At 34.4% G+C, this 6752-nt stretch overlaps 1 long non-coding RNA gene across 2 annotated transcripts; it reads right to left on the bottom strand.

The window, feature by feature from the left end:
- Positions 1-2976: 2976 nt before the first annotated feature.
- LOC141826364 (uncharacterized) lies at positions 2977-6050 on the bottom strand. 2 transcript variants are annotated; one of them, XR_012601634.1, is made up of 6 exons: positions 5864-6050; positions 5699-5753; positions 5484-5592; positions 5302-5390; positions 4896-4961; positions 2977-3232 (listed from the first exon to the last, which is right to left on the bottom strand). It is a non-coding gene; the product is annotated as an uncharacterized LOC141826364 (long non-coding RNA). The 2 variants fall into 2 exon arrangements; XR_012601635.1 differs by having other exon boundaries at positions 5484-5556.
- Positions 6051-6752: the final 702 nt, after the last annotated feature.

The raw sequence follows: 6752 nt of genomic DNA, 5'->3' as shown, positions 1-6752 counted from the left end.
TGATAATCAAGCTGCTATTGCCATTTCCCACAATCCTGTGTTTCATGGGAAAACTAAGCATTTCAATATAAAGCTGTTTTTTCTAAGAGAAGTGCAGAAAGAAGAATCAGTGATGTTAATTTATTGCAAATCTGAAGATCAGTTGGCAGATATTTTCACAAAGCCTCTTCCTATCAGCAAGTTCGAGTTTCTGAGACAAGAAATTGGTGTTTGCAGCTCCTAAAGCAAGGAGGAGTGTTAGAACTATGCTTTAGAAGTAATTTATAACTGTTTGTTAGGTAGCAGTTTATAGCAATTAGTGGAAGTTATTTCTTTAGTTCTTTTTATTTGTATTTAAAACAGAAGAAGACAATCTGTTTTTGTAGTGTTCTGTTTAATTTTACAACAGTTTCTTTGTTGTACAGCAATACTTATTCCTTAAATCCTATGAATCATCACTTATAAATCTCTCAAAATCTTCTGTTATAATGGAAAGGATGAGTAATACATCAATCCATTATTTGATGATAAATAAACAATGAAAAAGATAAGTAATACATCTTTCGTCACGAAATAAATAGTGAAAAAAAATTCGCACTTAATTTTTTCAATCCACCCCTCCAAGTGCACAAAGCATAAATGAAAAGGTGTTTTATAAAATGGAGTGTAAACGCAATTAGTAAGTATAGCGAAAACATTTGACAAGAGCTTGTTGACTAGACAATAATATTAATCCCTAATTAATAGAATTCTAACTAGATATTATCCACTAAATTAAATTAGATTCTCTTTATTTTGATGTCGGCTGCATTCAAACATATTCCTTGACCAAGGAGCGCATATTCCTTTTATGTGGACGTGCCGCATCTCTAAAATGTCATTCATACGCAATAAACAGAAGTCTTAGCTATATGTCGTTGTAGGCATAAATTTTGTTTATGGACATTGATATATCAAGTTTGTTAGTGGACAGTTGGATCGGTCAAAATTGTCGGTATCTTAGACTGGCATGACTTCAAATCGACGCAATCGCATTGTGTCAGGAATGACGTGGTGCCTTTGTGTTGAACACTCCACTCGTTGCCGGCGGATGAGACACATGAATGGGACCCACGCAATCTAAGTTGTCGTGTCTTGGAACACATGTGGCACTTATTTTGTTGCTCCGAAAGGTCAGCCGATCTTATACGGTTTGCGTTGACTTAGGAGGATCTTAAATAATAATTTTAATTTTATATATTTAAGATTTTTGTCAAACTCAGCTTTTATTTTAAATTTTATTCATAAATTATGTATTTGATCGATTAATGTAAATATTATAATATAAAAAAGTTTTGAACTGCTGTATTATACAAATTTGATGGAATGTGAGATACAAATACATTATATAACCTTTTACGAGCTCTAATTTAAGAAACATTTATCAGATCAAATTTATAATTGTCATAATATTATTGAACCGGCTGAGTAAAGGAAAAAAGTTGAAGTATCATTTTTAACTATTTTTCGATATGAAGTCGTAAAGTATTTTAATTTTTTATAATCTAAATATTTAGACGTAAGATCCAATTAGTCTTGGGTGAACAATTTTTCTCTGATTCGCCCATTGGATGAAGCCCTTTTTGTCTTGTCGTAGACTACTACTGACGAATGGTTCATTTTCTCCTGCTTTTATTTGAATCCGCGTTCGTTTTAAGTCTCGACGATTAGCAACACGCTAGAACAATGTAACATAATTCTTGCTTGAAAATCATTATTGTTTAAATTTATGCATTTAGTTCTCGCTTAAATAAATATCAGAGTTCTCGCTTGAACTTATTATGAGCGTAAAATATTGTATAAGAAATGAAATCTGAAGAAAGTTTTTAAAAAAAAATAACTCAGCGTTGAAATTAAACCATGGATATGCAGTTAAAGATTAATTAATTAAAAAAATTTGATTTGTTTAGTTTGGATTAATTTGGTTCTATTCAATTTTGATTTAACCAAATACTCAAACCTATTTATATTTGTAAGCAAGCGAATTCATGCCATTAAGAATTCAAACCCATTAAGCAATCCAATAAATTGTTATAGAGGATTTGAGTTACTGGGTGTGAAATTTATGTGTGCAGAACCATTTAATTGCACTATTATTAATGATGGGATGATAATGGCTGCAGATCCACCATATATAAAATTTGGTCCCTGTTAGATTAGAAATCTAACATAATGCTATGATTTCTATTAGCAAAGAGTTTACAACACTTTTATAAGACCAACCTTCTCTTCTTCTTCTCCGGGATCGTCAAATTTCAAAACAACACGAAGAACAATCACAATTCCATTGCATTTAGTTTCTTCATCAGTTTTAGTTTTTATATTATTTTGCCTGTCGTATTGTCAATGTTACAATATCCATGTTTAGATTTGTTTTCCTTGTTAGAGTTCATAATATTTTAGAATTCATGCAGATTAGGAAAACTTAATTGCTAACAAGTGGTATAAAAGCTTTCATTATTTAATTTTAAATCATTTCAATTTTATTATTGTTAACTTTTTTAATTATATATCTTATTTTTTTTATAATTTAATCCGCTCTTCCTTCTTCCGCATTAATCTCTCTTGATATTCCACTCTTTTTATTGATATTCCCTCGCCCTTTTCCTCTATCGCCCAATGATTTCTTAGCTTTCTCCTCCCCCTTCGATATTCTCTCGCCCCTTTCCTCTCTAGGCTGCCTATAGATCTCTTACTTTTCTCCTCCCCATTAATAATTATATTATTTCTTCGCTTCAAAATAGTTTGAAGATAATTTTTATATTTTTATATAATATAAAAAAATAAATTATTTCATGATAATTTTTTAAAATAAAAAAATTAATTTTTTTTAAACATGATATATTATGTGATGATATTGATAATTTAAATTTATTTTTAAATTTTAAAATTTTAAAAGAAATAATAAATTCAGAATATACTAAACTTTATTTAAAAAAATAATTTGTTCTGCTAATAGGAAAATTTATAGAATACTATTACCAATACTCGTTAGTATAATTTATAGTATAATTTCATCCTAAAACATTTTTTTTGCTTAAGTTCTCGAAAATGAGAACAAGAATGAAAGAAGCATACCTCTAAGGCCTTTCGGGCTTCCCTCTCGATCCAGAGCATAGCATGATCAGATGTGGCATTGCAGGAAAGGACAATGTGCTCAAATCCCCCATCGACAGGCACTGCCGTTCGAACAACTGGTGGATGTCTTCCAAACCTTCAGAATGTAGAGAATAGAGTCAAGCTGTATGAGTAGACTATGATTATAATGACATTATATTAATCTTCAGCAAATTGAGCATCGAGAGAGAGGTAGATAACACTCCAAACCTTCAGCAAATTGACTAGGAGTAACAAATTGGATTTACAGCATCAGACTAAATCTTCTACTAACTTTGTACTTCCGAATGTCGGTATTGCGTCCGAGCATTTAAAGTAGAGTAAATTGAAATATAAAGTAACACAAATTTTGCAACTGCTACAACTTAGCAAAAGGATACTAGGTTCATAACCTTCATTGTCACGCCCCGGGAAGTTGTCCGAAAAATTTCGATAGCAACTTCCCTGAAACAATGACTTTTTCTAAAATACATACAAGTATACACGGCCACATACGGCCGGAATAAGGACGACACGTCCAACAAGCAACACAGACACACACATACACACAACATAAAGCTTACACGGCCGTACAACAATTAACATATGCATGAATAACCAAAATGCGACCAAAGTACCACATACTAAATGAAAACATCAAAATCCGAATCAACATCCGATAACAAGTATAAAACCAACACATCATAGTCCGTATCCACATCACAAATCCAACGGAAAATACAAAATCATATCCAAAATAAAATACAACTATACCGAAGATAAAACTCCTAAAAGTGAGATGGATACGACTAGGCAACCTCTCCAAACTCCAAGTAATCTATCTGCTACCTGGGGATAAAACAAGATAACCCCAGGGTCTGGGTAGTGTGCATTAGAAGCTCAGTGGGTACAGGAAAGTGTGCATGTAAGATAAACAACAGTAATAGCAGAAGTATACAGACTGAGGTAAACAGATATAACAGAAATAGATGGTAATCAGCAGATATCAACAAAGTATCATGTATCAAGTAATTAATATGGTATATCAACTGAGACGATACAAAAAAGTTAAACCGTACAACAGGTATAGATATCAGGTACATGTAAGCATGTATGAAATGACATACAAGTGCAACAATCATAATAAGTAAGTGCAACAATCTACAAGCATATGAATAAAGTAAGATATGTAATAATCCTACCAACAAATGCATGTAATATGCATCAATCAACACAACCAAAATATTCGTCATTTCCGCACTCGTCATCCCCAGTCACTCTCCCATAGCTCAGTGAACTGAGGGGCCAAATAGGACATACTGCACAGCTCCGACAATTGACCACTAAAGATAAGTGGGGAGGGCAGTGTGGCAGGAGGGCAATGTAGTCAGTCCTGGTCGCACCCAACTGTAGTGCAACCTCTTATCTATGTGGCACCACAACACAGTGCATGTAAGATCCAACAACATCTACAACTATTATGGATGTATGGTGATCATCCCAACATGTAATAACTAAAGTTAATTAGCATGTTCAACAGAGTTAACATGAGTCAACAGGAATAGACAAAAATCAAAACAGAGGTCATATGACGGGTATCAGATCAACTAACAAGATTATCAACATGATATCAAGGATCATCATAAGGTCAACAACAGGTATCAAGCAGTGATCATCAAGAGTATCAACTAGATACTATCTAAAAGCATAGATATCAACAGAATAGCAAGAAAACATGCACAGAAAATTTAACATGTATTGACCAAGTACAGGGTACCTACCTGGTATAACGCACGTCTGTCGACGCTAGAACCCCCATAAATAATAGGACCAATCAAATCAAGGTCCTGCAATAGGATAAACAATATCCTTAATTACAACTATTAAACTAATAAAATCATACTAAAATTATACTTAGTTTTTAATCAGATTTAATCCTAAGTGGATCAAACCTAATCAAACTAATCCCACCAAACCTAATCCAAGGTCTGATTAATTCAACTAACCTAACAATCCTTCCCTTAACATAAATCCAACCAACTGATCAAACCCAACAAATCTGATCCATTAACAACTTAAATCCAAAACTGATCAACAGTATCATGCTAACTCGCATGAACATAGGATCATCCATCCACATTAATCAAGAACTAATCTATAATGAGATCAAAATCAACAAGAACTTACCTCTAAATCTGCTCAAAAACCCTAGCTAAACATTCGGCTCCTCCTCTGTTTTCTGCCTCCTTTTCCTTCTTCTTTGCAACCAAACCACACTGATAAATCAAACAATAGCCGGTAAATCCCAAATCCAACTAACCTATGGCTAATCCCTAATAATCAACTAGATCAGGATCAAGAAGGCTCACCTCCAGATTCAGCCGCCCCAAGCCCTAATCCAACTCCTTTGCGGCTGAAATCAACGGAAGTTCTTCTTGTTTACTATCAGAATCGAGGAACACTTCAATCTGACCAGATCTAAGGTGATACAAAGAATCCTAATAACATTCAATTTACGAAGCCAAGAACAGTAATACCCGAAAATCTAGACTCAAGAAACCCTAGAGAGTCAAGATCGGCTTACCGTTCCTCTTCTTCAATGCCCGAAACCTCAAGCCGATCGAATCCCGGCACCCGATCTGTGAAGGAGGAAAATCCATCAGCAATCCGAAGGAATTCATGCTTAGAAATCTACCAAGACCCTAGATCTAAGCTTCTAAACCCTGGAACCAAGCTTGATTTCACTTACCGAGTATCTTCCTCCTCCGGATCGCGTTGATTGCAGCCACCTCTTCTCCCGATTTCAACCACCCCCAACGAGACCCAATCAGCTGATCGCCGGCTTTCCCCTTGGCTTTATCTCCGGCAATAGGCGGCGAACTCCCTAACGTTCGGCTTCGGTGGAGACGAAGGAAACAGAAAGCGCGATCGGGATCTCGGAGACAGCGGAATCGCGATTGAGGGTTAACAGTGCTGGTATTAAAGGTTTCTTAGCGGTTCGGGTCAGCTTCCTTTTACCGGGTCAAGATCCATTATCCACTACCCATTAATCATTAACAACTGGGTTGGGCCTAATATAGCATATGGGCTTTTAATTTAAGTTTGGTATTTTACATTCATATAGTTCTAAAACAACTGACGAAGATGAAGATTGTTGCGAACACTGTCAGTCATGTCACCAATATGAGATAGACTATAAGAACATAATTGTGGGCTCCTTTGACCATGTAGTAGTACAAAAAGTAAATTCCAAGTGTTAAAAGAAAAACTACAGAATATGAATTCTTAGAAAAAGAAATTAGATGGTCCGATAGGACCTTCATTAGTTTTCAGTTGATAATTCTTGCCATCACAATAAAGAGCATAGGTAAGAACTAATAATGCTAAGCTGATATAACTAGATTCGTATTTCACATTTGATTAAAAGATGTGGAAATATGCATAATTTTAATTTCAAGATTGGATCTCAATGGTTTCAATTTATTGTAAGTGTGCTTTTTAAAAAATTTATAAAAAAACTAAAGTAACGTCTTTTGTTCTACTTACTGTCTTGGGTTATATTATGTCAGCTCCAGGTCCAAGTTCTTATCGAGCTGCTTTATTCTATTTGACTACTCATGCCTAATCTAAAGCTTTAT

Source organism: Curcuma longa, chromosome 4 (genome assembly GCF_044706935.1).
Source record: "Curcuma longa cultivar G26 ecotype Majalengka, Jawa Barat chromosome 4, ITB_CL_G26_1.1, whole genome shotgun sequence".
Lineage (NCBI taxonomy): Eukaryota > Viridiplantae > Streptophyta > Magnoliopsida > Zingiberales > Zingiberaceae > Curcuma > Curcuma longa.
The sequence above is the reverse complement of the archived record's forward strand: the minus strand, read 5'-3'. Positions and strand labels throughout refer to the sequence as shown.